The 13,329-nt window shown below is 33.3% G+C and overlaps 1 protein-coding gene, 1 long non-coding RNA gene and 1 other non-coding gene across 4 annotated transcripts in view; 2 read left to right on the top strand and 1 right to left on the bottom strand.

Annotated features, from left to right (window-relative positions):
* LOC146996547 (uncharacterized) overlaps positions 1–13,329 on the top strand; it is a 195,642-nt gene that overhangs the window by 7,763 nt on the left and 174,550 nt on the right. The gene's annotated exons all lie outside the window — the stretch shown is intronic.
* The window catches only part of LOC118187669 (core alpha-(1,3)-fucosyltransferase-like), a 631,908-nt gene that overhangs the window by 526,411 nt on the left and 92,168 nt on the right, over positions 1–13,329 (bottom strand). The gene's annotated exons all lie outside the window — the stretch shown is intronic.
* Positions 12,191–12,304, top strand: TRNAL-CAA (transfer RNA leucine (anticodon CAA)). The gene is made up of 2 exons: positions 12,191–12,228; positions 12,259–12,304. It is a non-coding gene; the product is annotated as a tRNA-Leu (tRNA).

Raw genomic sequence — 13,329 nt, 5'->3', positions numbered from 1 at the left:
ATTATCAGCAGAAATAACTGATAAATAATCAAAAAAAGGAATACTTTTTTTTTATAATTTAGATATTTCTGTAAGTTATGTAAAACTTGCAGGGAAAATGTGAGTCGGAAAAGTATTTCTTAAAGCGCGGGATGCAACCCAGAAATGGGTCAGGAGTCAGTTTGTGGCGGAGCGTGAAAAATTTGATGTTATTTGTTTTTCTATCTTATCAACAGGGACAGGGAAAAGTGGACGGAGCACCGTCTATCTTATCAGCATCAGGATGTTTCAAAATTAACAAAACGAAATTTAAAAATAATATAGCATACCAAAGCAAACACTTTTCAACACACAATTCACGTCGCCCACTAAGCAATTAGGTCTTCCAAGATCCTTCCGTTTCCCACACGCACCGTCTTTCGAAATGTAAAGATATAAGGCACTTTCAAAAGCCCGCACATCGAAGGGATAGTTTTCCTGTGAAAATGCATTATTATTGACTTACATATTTCTGAATTTGCATTTCGCAGATATTTTGTTTATATTTGCTTCCTGGTTGTCGTATGATATTGCTTCGTAGTTGTTGACTTTTGTATTCAATTTTTTAAATTTATAACACCCCTGGAGTTCCCTCAAGCACCCAGTTATCTTTTCGTTAAAGACAAAAGTCTTACATTTTTATCCCCTAGTCCGTCATCCTGTTTGAGCTTCAGCTCCGAATTTAATTACGCTCTGTGTCTTTAATGACTTCATTTTCACTGAAGTGGCTAAGTTGCTTATACGCGACTAAATCATCTAGTTCTTGGGGAATGCAGCGTTATCAACAACTAGGAATGGTTGGATTTAATTTATTTAATTATGGGAAAGCACTCGAGGGCTATCTGCCTAAGGGAAGGGATGCCTTCATCGATGACTTTCTAAGGGGCTTGTGTACACGTTACACATGGAGAAAAACATGACAACGCCCATGCAACCAGTCCGTTCGCTCAAATTCGAACCCCGGATCGAATTACCAGTGTTCAGCGATATTATCTTTCTGGTGGGCCGCGACTTGGAATGGATCAATATACCGAATGAGAGCAAAACTGACACTTTTGCTAAAAACGATGTATAAAGAGGAACGGCAAGCATGCTGGAGAACCTAACCGCTTAATATGCGACTATGCTATGATGAAAAATATTTGTTCCTGTGTGTTCTACGGCCCTTGAGGGTTAACAAATAAATCTGGAAAAACCTGTATATTTATGATTATTAATTAAATTTTTAATAATTATAAATTATATAATTGCTTATTTGCTACAATATTTTATTCATAAGTTTTCTTTCTTTCTCCGCTCTTTAAAAGTACATAAAATCAAACAGTAAGTTGATTTTTCAAAATTGAAAAGCAATGCTAAGAAATTTGGAAAGTAATGCTTTGTACTGAAAAAAGATACTTAGTAGCGATATGTTATAATCTTCAAGTTAACTGTCATTTGATTAGTGTAAAAAATATTGTAAATATCTTTAAAATGCTGACTATTTGTAAAGCGGGTGATAGATTTACAATCATTTTAACATATTTAGATTAGCAGTATAAAAGTTTAGAAAGTTATTATCTCATTCTCTTGACGCTATAGTCCTTTTTTCTTAACCCCCCACATCTATTTTAGAGAATAATTTCTTCATAATTCAGTTTAATAAATTTAAGCACCAACCTTTTTTAAATGAATCGTTAATGTATTTTCAGATTAAAAATCTACATTACTGTGACTTAACAAATCTACATTCGCCGTAGCTCAAGTTTAAAAAACTCCCCATTTAATCATCAAATATAAATTGAAATTAAATCTGTAATCTAAATTTATATATTTTATGGCATCAACTGATGCGTAAGAACTCAACTGAAGTGATAATGCTTTCAGTTCATTAAACTATTAAGAAATTAGTGGATAAAATTATACATATATTTTATGCATAATTCACATCGTTTGCAGCGACATGTGAAATTGCTTTCGCAATGTATAAACCAATTAATATTCAACACTCAATAACTTGCGAGAATGCATCTTGCCATTTGTTACGCAAACAATTAGATGAAGCTCATAATTCTTTTCCTAATAAATATCGAATGCAGGTGATTATGATAATGAAATGCCGGAGCCAATTAGGATACGCATTTATTAGGAAGCCAATAATGTCTTCACGAACGTTTCTCTGCTACCAAATTAATGTCTTATATCATTTAAACTGATTGCAATCGCTGGGTCGAAAAATTATATCTCTGAAGCTAATTAAGCGATTAAGTTTGATATCTCGCTAAATTCTGAGCATCTTTCAATGCTTCCTACCGAAATCAAGATACCGTAAAGAACATAGCATCCCCTCTGTTTTCCAAGCAAAGTGGGTTCGGAAAATCGATTTTCCTGTTAAAATAATAACTATTTTATTGAAGTATTTATTCTACAACGTTACGCAATGCCTTTTATCTTAACAGGAATTCATTTTCAAGTATTAAATGCTTCATTAAGACTTTACACTGAACAAGAAAAAATATAATATCTAGACAAATATATGTAATAAAAATGTCACTTCTCATACTCTCACATTAATCCGAAGCTGTTTCAAGCTTGCTGAATTTGCCTTGTTGTTGTTTCCAAATGGCCGAAATCTTGAAATTTAATGCATTCGTTTGGTTGACTACTATTCAATCGCCCATTTAGCCAACTCATTACCGAGAACGTTGTTCAAGATGCACCACAGGAAGCGACTGAATGTACGCCCGCGAGGACAGGGAAGTTCCTTTCCAATTTTGATGGAGATGGATCCGAGTGTTCCCTCTTTTTCCCCTACCAACAAGTCCTTCGAGAAAGGCTTTTCGGCTAAGCAGTATTTTAAGTGCCCGCATGCTGCAGAGATACTGCATACTTACATTCAGACTTTTCCAGGATTTGAGCCCAGGCCAAACGATGTGGCAGCTAGCAGTGCTAACCACTATACCAATTAGGGCGGCTTTAACTTGCCTTTGTTGTATATCAAAATTATTTTGCGTTAAGGTGCCCATAATTAAGAATTTACATAGGATAAGGCATATCATACGATACACCGAGTCTTTACAATATGGTGATACCAATGTCTCGCGATGTTACTGATCCAGAATAATAGTTTGGAGAATATTCTCGCTGCGTTTACAAAAATTTGTGACCAGTTTTTACTTTTGATGATTACGTATACCAAAGAAAGATCCATTTAGTGGCAGTTAAGATTCCGCCTTGTTCTGGCAGGTAAAAATATATTCCCTCTCCTTCCAGCATGCCTTCGTGGAATAACGGTAGCACATTCGGTGCGCATTCGAGAGGTCTAGGTTCGAGTCTCAGCCAGGGCATTGCATGTTTTTCACAAAGCCTGCTTCAAAATAAGCTAAAACTCTGCGCCCGAAATAAAAGGTGGTGGACAATAATTCGTCACTACCAGGATTTGGTGATTGGTTTCCCTAATTCACAGTCGCCCTTTAAAAGGGGGGTATGTAAGATATTTTCTCACTCCTTCTAGCAAGCCTTTGTGGTATAACGACAGCACACACGGCGCGTATTCAAGAGGTCCACGTTCGATTTCCGGCGAGGGCACTGCACATTTTTAACATATCCTTCTTGAAAATAACCTAATGACTCTACAATTTGACAATACTGTCGATCTTATGATGAAGTTTTGGAGTGGTTGCCAATTACTTCAGAGACTGGAAATCTTCCGCCATTCATTTGCACCTAATCCTAATGATTTTAAGCCATTTTTTGCATTTCACAAATGGATCAGACAAACTGGATTGTCTCATTAGTTTTGCATTTATCGCAATCATGAAATAAATCAGATTAGCCAGCTTTATTACATAAATTAAATATATTATTAACAAATAAAAATGGATTAAACTTATTAAGAAGTACGTTTACAGCTTTCAAATACTCTAATTTTTTAAACAGCTACAGTTTTTATTTGAAAGATAAACTAAAGATCTTACGTCTCCTTTTGAGTCGCAACAGTCTACTAATTGGCTGTTTGCAAGACTTTGTAGGAAGTATATTAAAAATCTCATATCTCATGAATACTATAGTGTGCACTCTGCAGGCTATGTGGACGATAAATGCATTGTAGCGTCATGTAATATTATTACAGTCTCAAAAACTGGACAGATTCCGCAATCGACGTTTAAAACTTTAAAAAGAAATATGGAGTACATGCAAGACTTCAAAGGTGGAAATGTGTTCCTTCAGAAAGAATATTTCAAAAAGTGTTAACGATACTTTTATGCTAGACTAAATTTATTCTACTTTAATCAGTTTTAAAATATTCATCTCATTTTCTATTCACAGTAACGAAAATAAAAAATTTAATCACGTATTTAAGCAAAGTAATAGCAGCAGTCAAAGCACTTTTGCAAACACGTATCAAAATCATCGAATTTGCATATTATTAAAATATTAGCCGCATGTTACCAAACGGTGTAAAACCTTAGAACGGAAGTAAATATTTGATGAAGGATTCTTATTTTTTTCATTTATTTCCTGCCTCGAAATATATTGCAATTGGCTGAATATTGGATATTTCTGAAAGCACGATATATACATTTAAAACATATATGTTTGCTCCAAACACGTTTATATCCGAAAGTATATCATGCGCTTTTTATATCCAGAGCCAATAAGTTCTCTAAGTTTAATATCGGACATACAGGAATGGCATCTTCAATTTGAACTAAAGCATTCCTGCGAAAACATAGGTGTCAGTGCTATGATATTCAGGGTGACTTGACTAAGCTGATACAGTGAAACCTTGGATTACGAACACCTCATTTTCTGAACAGTTCATTCTCAATTTAATTATTTGAACAGAGAAAGCATCTGATGACAAACGGGGTCTCGACTTACGAACACTCAAACTGGTATCACATTACTTCAGCAAAACCGTTTTGAGGTACTCTATGTTACATAATTAACATTCTTGAGCCTCTGAAATATCATTTTAATATTTTTTATTGCTTAACCTTCATTTATAAAGCCTGGGCGTTACTGACGGACAGGACTCTGAACTCGTCCTGGAGGAAATTATGGCCAGACTGGCTTAAAGACTTTGATAGTGTTGACACTTAATACACTTTTTCTATCTATGATATTGTGCTTCAAGTCCAAATCATAGGATAAGAAAATAGCAATGAAGACACAGACAGTTAGAGGATAGTAAAAATGAGCTCAACTACAGAAACTTGAGACGCGGCAACAAAAGGTGATCGAGGAAGAAATGTCTTCAGAAGATAAAAAGGGAAAAATGGTCATCTGATTCGCAAAATTTGTGCAAAATAGGCTAAGGTGCAAAGTTTTCATGTAATGATATCAACCTGCCTAAAGCAGTAGCAAGCTATAGCATGAGAACTATCAGTGACTATGGCATGTCTCACTTGAGAAGCATTTAATATGGTAGACAACAACAAATACCATTAGACAAATTTTGTACGAAACAGAGGGGCTCGGTGAGTCTCAAGCAGAGTCGACTGGCGTTTAGAAACAAAGAAAGATAAAAAAAAAAAAAGATGCCACTTAAAGCCAATTTTACCTGATGTTTTTATGAAAGAGGCTTTTATTTCAGAATAATAACATCTTCCTTATCATTTTCCACCATTTCATTATTCATCCAGCCATTCATTCTCCTTTGTTTAGGAATAGTAAAACTTAAATACTGTACCTAAACTCCTTTGTTTAGGTTGTAGAGACATTAGGTTATTTCGGAGCAGGAGAGATGAAAACTTAACAACGCCTTCGCCGGGACTCTGGAATACCGGACCAGCGTGCAGAACCACTACACCACGAAGGCACGCTAGGAAGGCGGGAGAAAATACCTTATAAGGTATAGTATTAAGTTTTCGTCTACTTTTATTTGTTCAATATTGTGTTTATATTTTTGGTTTATAGTTAGTGATTTCCGTGTGCTTTGTTTTGTTGTTCCGTTCTGTTTACAAACAAACTAATGCACAAAGTACTGTTGTAAAGTTTAAATAATCAATAATCCAGGAATGAATTAATCCAATTTATCTTTATTCCTATGGGGAAAATTCCTTTGGTTTGCGAACAGCTTTCGGGAACGAATTAAATTCGTGAACGGAAGTTTCAGTCTACTAACTTCTGGAAGTGGTAAGTTGAACAAAGACAGATCGGACTCATATGACGATCGGAAACGGATTAATCAACCCAGCCGGAAACGGACTGGTTGTTGCCAGGATGGTAAGAAAGCCGACAACTATAGCTCTAGGTTCGGGCACGAATTTCGCAAACCTCATCAGCATAGTATTTCTGCGTCAAAAGGAACGTTTGATACTGTCAAACCCAAAATCCTTTCAAGAAATTAGTCGTAGGAGAGCAGGTGTAAGAGGTACTTAGGTTCATCCCCTCGGATGTTCACCATCAAAATAGGAGTAGGAGTCGGAAAACGTCAAAATGTCACCTATATGTTGCTTATAATCTTTTGCTCATGAGGATTTCATGAACTTGATCTTCTCAGATCAAAGAAATTCTCAAAGTAGTTAAAAAAGACTTAGAAATGGAGCCTTAGAACTACTCTGATATAAGGACTAGTGTATACTGTCCATAAAGATTAGTAGCACTATTAGATTATTATTAGCCCAAAGGGGCAATTTGCCGAGAAGGGCTATTAATTTCGTATTGGCATTTTGAGGTTAGTTCACTATAAACGAAATTACTAATATTACTTCTCATATTGTTGCCACCAAATATTAGTGCTCGGCATAATATTTAGTTCCCGGCATATAATATATTTAAAGAAATTAAATAATGAAGTATCTGCATGAATATATGCATGTTTCTCGAACTGTAAAACAACAATTGTACTTAGAGACAACAACTTTTGAATAACGTAGTACTCCACTCGAATATTGGGATCTAAAATCCCAATAATAAATACTTTATTATCTATTTCCTATTTTGTAAAGCTTTAACGAATTTTTAATTAATGAGCAACGATTTCAAAGAAATGGACACAATGTACGAAAAAAAAAACTTTTTTATCGTAAGCGCGAGACTGTGTATCCGAAATTCTAAAGACATGTTCTTTGAAAATTATTTTGTGATATTGCTGTTCCATTGAATTTTATAGTTTAAGTGCAAAGAACATGATATTTAATAGATAAAGGTAACACACAAAACGTTAATAAAACGCTACTTTGGGTGTAATATAAAATCTGAAAGCTTTCAGAAATTTTTTTTAATATATAATTTTCCTCGTGTGTAATTAGCGATGTAGCCTACAGGAAAAAGAAGTTCATATTCATGTGAAAGGTTCATGAGATGGATCGTTTAAAATATTTTACATTATGATATCTTACATCTTTTCATTACTGAATTACTGAAAAGAGAAGCTTAATAGATCATTTATATCTATTAAGTGCTACACTTCCTTTTTCAGTAATTCTCAAATAAAATAGTTAAAGAATAAAACTGCAATGAAAAATTTTCATTTTTAATACAATAAAAGTATTTAAAAAGAAATTTGATAATTTGTTAAACTTCTTTAAATGCAACGTATTCTATAAATACAACGTTGCAATAACAATTTTTTAACTTCGTGTTCAGTATAAAGTGAAAGAAATGTTTCCTAATTTATTTTCTTTTTAAAGCCTTGAAAATGCAATAACAATTTTTTAACTTCGTGTTCAGTATAAAGTGAAAGAAATGTTTCCTAATTTATTTTCTTTTTAAAGCCTTGAAAATGCAACATTTAAATCTTCTGAGCTTTGGTGCTGCTTTACCAAAATTTATAAATTTGATGTATTAAAATATAAAATAAGTATGTAAAGTAATGTAAGTGAATTATTGATAGGGGAGAAAACGTTGGCTTAGATATTGAACCCGGATTTTTATTTATTTATTTATTTATTTATTTATTAAATCTTTTACCCCTTACTCTCTCGTCTGATGGTTAAATTGGGCAATTGTTTCTGCCATTCCCATGTTTAATTATCAGCTAATTATTCATCGATGAAATTTTTTGCAACATAATTAATATCCGCTGGGAGCAAATAAAAATATCTTTCTAACGGTATAATTTTGATCAGATTTCTGTGGTTAAAAATATAAGAACGAGAGAAAAATAAGGGGGTTTTATCGCAGAAAAATATATACCATGCTAGGAAAGTACGGAAAAAAATCGGAATAATTGTCTGTAGCATAATTACTTGAAATACAATTGCATAAATTTATGTCGAAAGATAACACTAATTATTGCACGAAAACATAAAATTCCTTTCAAAAGAAAAACAAGAATGCCACCATTCAAAGATTTCCTAATAGGGTATAAAAAGAAAATATATACGATTTAAAAAAATCAGGAAAAAGTTTTCACGAGTGGGCAGTTTAACAAAGAGCGTTTTGCTTTATAATTTTCTTCTCTGATAATCACCTTTGCAGGTGCGCTAAAAGTGCAAATTATTTTAATCCATATCCTTTAAAGGAAAGGGAGGGAGGGAAAAACTCCTTATTCTAAACCGCTTTTCGAGCACTTCACTTTGTCGTAGTAGCATCTCATAATGAGAATACAAAAATAAAAGTTGAGTTGAGTTGAGTTGTTTACGAGTATTAGGAACCTCATTAATTTCAAGAGCAGCCTCTTTTTTCGTGCCGATTTCACATAAACAAACGATTAATTCTTTGAAAAGAATGGCATTTGTTTGCAAACCACAGTCGCTAATCATTAACGTTATTTTGCACTTCACGATTTTATACAGTAATCAACATAAATATAAGTTTTGTCACTCAGCAAACTGAAAGTTAATATTCAATCGATAATTAAACCTTCAGGCCATTTGCATTCTTTCTCTGAAAAGGAAAGTTCCGAAAGCAAATATCTAATATTTCATGTGCTAAAGGATAAACTAAGCTATTCGCGAGATAATAATAACGCTCAAGAAAAGAGCATGGAATTGCAAAATAGGGCTTAACAAGCTGCGAGATGAAAACAATTTAAACAAGGATTTCTCATTTTCAGGCAAAATATTCTGTTAGGGTGTCATTAAGAATATATTAGCGTGATGGTGATAATTGCAGAAACAAAGCGAAGTAAGCACAATTATTTTAGAATATAAGTTAATAATTTTGTCTTTTGGAATTACTGAAGACGCAACAAAGGAGAAAATACTGCCGAAGGAATAATTAACTCTTACGCTGCTGGTGTCTAAAGATATTCAGACTGTATAGCCATAGCAGACTATAAGGCATCAATTAAGTGTTGTGGACTAATCCCATCGACACTTACATGTGTGCAATCATTCACAATCAAATGGCGGTGCAGGCTACATTATGAATTTGAAAATTTTGTATTATAAAATGCGATTTGATTTCTATTTGAAGAAATGATTACATTAAATTAAGTATTACAATTGCAAACACAGTAAAAAAATTCTGGAAATATTATAATTATTATCAGTACTGAAAATGCTAGGAATTTACTAATTTATTAATTATAAAAATATTTATGCATACTACATTCATAAAAGAGATTTCGGTTCAGTTTAGTAGGCTTGTCGGTTTTGAACTAGAGATAAAAACATAGCTATCCTTGTCCTTCTTGCACTTTGGTTTTTGATGGAAAATTCCGAGTTTCAAAGCTGTTGGTTTAAGTGGTAAGCTCCCTTCTCAGATGGGCGTCAAGTAGCACCTGGTACTATAACTGGAAAAATATATCACTCTGTTTATATCATCTGGATTTGGATGCCATTGTTTGGCTGAGGTTTGAACTTCCTCCCATTCTTCAGAAGATCCTTGATTAAGGATCATCAAAGATGCAAATCGATTTCTCCGGCCGCCAGTGTTTATTACGATTATTATTATCCTTTTGGGTCCTTTAATTTGTCCAATGGCATTTCGACTGACTACTGTTTGGTTGTGGAATAGACTTTCCATTTTATCAGAATGTCCTTGACAATCGCAATTGGCATGGGCACCTTCGACAAAAGGAACTATCCTTTGGATTTCTCATGTCTTACACAAAGATGACTTGAATTTCTTCAGTGGCAACATATTAGTTACCTATTTTCGAACTTCTCAATTTGTTGTCTAGGCATAATTCTTGTATTTACGAATTGACAAAGTAAAACAAAAGAAAAAAAAACAGCAACAAAAAGCTCCTCTTTTAATATGTGACGGAATTCATGTGCGGTACGTAATGCGGGTCCTAGTTCATTATAAGAATGTCTTTCGGTCCTTACCAGACCCTTTGGTTATTTGAATATGGTAAAACTCCGAAATTTGAATCTGGATCAACCCTTAGTAAACCAGAGTTAGCCTTTGTTAACCTGTATGTTTAAAATACCAAAACATCCATTATTTTTTTTTGACATTCATAGCAATTTCCTTCACTCCACGTCCATTAACGAACAAAGATGTGTGAAGTTTTCAAATGACATCATTTCGGTTTCCCAATAAAGAAACTTCCATTAGCCTTTTAGGACAAGCTATGTGCAATAAATTGATACAATGCATTTGGGGAAACCGCACCTGCTAATGAATAACTTAGGACGAGGGAAGAAAACAACATTGCAATCTCGGCCGTTTTGGGCGGTTGTGGTCATTTGAATGAAAGGTTGTCTCGGGAGTTTTGGCCATGAAAAGATTAAACACTGTTCCACGTCACTGCTGCTGCTATATTATTGGTCTTGAATTCTGAATTCTAATCCAAGAGAAGGCACGGATATTTGTAAGTGCATAGTGAAATTTAAGTGCTCAGCGGTTTTAACCTGTTTCTCATGGGTTAATATACCGAACGCGTTCACGCGTTAATATACCGAAATATTTGTTATGGGATGTACCACGATATGTGTAGATGGCACTGCACTGCCATATTGAACTATTAAGAGAGTACAGTACCTGTTTCCCAAATTTACAGCCAAAATCTTCTCTCTGTATTTATAAATTCATCCTTGTAGAAATAGTAATTGGGACGCATTTTAGAAATGGGCTCGCGAGTATCACCTGCATTTAAAGGCACGTTAAATTTAAAACTTAAAATGCCATTTTGTCAGTTTTGTATTTTTCGTGGCATTAAATTGTTTAAATTCTCATAACTCAGGAAATGATTAATGAAATGCTTTGAAATAATTAGTGTTGATAACTCATAATAAACATAAATAGTATACTGGATTTGTTAATTATAAAATTTAATATTTTTTTATATAAAATAGTGAAATTTTTAGGTATTATAAAACATGCAAGAAGTAAAAGGGCTGCAAATTTTATAAAAACTGAAAAAAAAAAAAAAAAAAAAAATCGTATTTGAATCAAAAATAATGCTATAGTAGCATTAGTCAGTTTTAAAATAAGCTTACTAGTCAATGATTACGACAAACCAGTAACACTTACTAGTTTCAAATACATTTATTTAAAAATTAAAATTAATATGTTTAAAAATTTAATTTCTACTTGACATTAAACGATACTAAAACTTACAATATAATTGAATATTTTTTATGTAAAATTCCATATGCTGTCAGGTAAAAATAGTTGCTGCAGCCACTACTACTGCGTCATAAAAAAATTCAGATTACTGTGCAGTATTAAAAATTCATTAAATTCCACCTCATTCACTATAAAATAAATGTTTAAACTTTCAGTAAATGGCAAACCATGACGCATCTTATAAATTCGAATGGAGGTAAAATCGAAATTTATGTACCAGAAACTGTCTTTAATTTCTTGCACCGCAGGTGGCTGTACAAGAGCATTTCAAAATCAACTTTGCAGTAACTTCAAAACTTTTCGCATCTTATGGAAGTTCACCGCTAGACAGTCAAGAATTTAATTTGGTAGAATCTACGACGATGGTTAATTAAATTTAGTTTCCTGCAGCAGATGCTGACGATTCAATAATTTACGTTAGGTAGTATTTAATGGAGAGTCAGTCTGTTGTGTCAGTGATGACTTCAAGGACAATACCTTTTTGACAAATTCGCCTTAGAGGGTTTGGATTTAAAAGGGCCATTTAGCAGACGTGTATGCAATTACATTGGGGTTGGCACTGACAAAAAAACGGAGTCCAGATTCTATGAACGTTTTACAAATGCATCCTTACTCTTCATCAGAAGTTAAATGCAATTTAATTATGAATTAAATGCGTTTTGAAATAAGATCATTGAGAAAGATTTTGGATTTGTATTAATTTTAGAACGCACCGAGACGTGTCAGGATGGCCGAGCGGTCTAAGGCGTCAGACTCAAGGTTACCTTGCTCTGTATCGGAGTATGAGTGTTCTGGTCCACATATGTGGGCGTGGGTTCGAATCCCATTTCTGACAACGATATTTTTTCCCTGCATTAATTAATTCATCCGATAGTGATATTTATTTTCTGCATTAATGAATTAAATTAAAACTATTTCATGAGGTAATTTTGCTAAAAAACTTTCTATTTATAAATATTAAATTGCATTTATTTTGAAATCATATGCACAGATATTTAATTTTTAATTATTTTAATTAAACTGTTTTTAATTCGTGTAATAAGCACCTTCATACAAATAATAATGATGATAATACCCTTGCTGTACTTCTTTTTCCTTCATATAATTTATCCCCCACTCTTTGTCTGGTTTGAACAATTTTATTTTATGTTTAAATTCAGGTAACTTATTTAATGATTATTTTACAATAATAACTGAAATTCTTATTTTAAAGAAAATCTGAAAGGTTTCAGATTTTAAATTACGTCCAAAGGGGCGGATTTTAGTCCAAAGGGATTTGAATCCCGAAGGACTATTAGTTTCGTTTTGGCATTTTGCGTCGGACTCATAAATGTCGGTTCACTTTTCAAACTGTTGCCACAAAATATTAGAGTCCTGCATAATATTTGAAGAAATTAAATAATGAAAAATCTGCATAAATGTATGTATATTTCTCGTATTGTGATAAAACAACGGTACATACATTCATCGAATTTTTAATAACGTAATCCTCCAACGAATATGAGCATGTGGAAGACCAAATTTGAAATTTGTTTTATGATCGATTTCCTATTTTTTAAAACTTTGACGAATTTTTGATTAACAAACTCGAGGATTTCAAAGCGAGCAATGGCAACGTTGTGCAGAAAAAACATTTTTATCTCCAGAGCGTGAGTCTCTGTATCGGAAATTCTAAAGATATGCTCGTTTTAAAACTATTTTGCGATATTGCTGTTGCACTGGATCTTATGGTTTAAGTGCGAGGAATATGATATTTAATAAAGAAAGGTAACACACAAAATGTTAAAAAACGCCCCTTTGGGCGTAATTTAAAATCCGAAACATTTCAGATTTTTTTTTTTTTTTTTTTTTTTTAACATT

Source organism: Stegodyphus dumicola, chromosome 7 (genome assembly GCF_044657685.1).
Source record: "Stegodyphus dumicola isolate Sdum_Otavi_A_Nest chromosome 7, ASM4465768v1".
Classification (NCBI taxonomy): domain Eukaryota; kingdom Metazoa; phylum Arthropoda; class Arachnida; order Araneae; family Eresidae; genus Stegodyphus; species Stegodyphus dumicola.
This window is presented reverse-complemented; position numbering and strand designations above follow the sequence as displayed.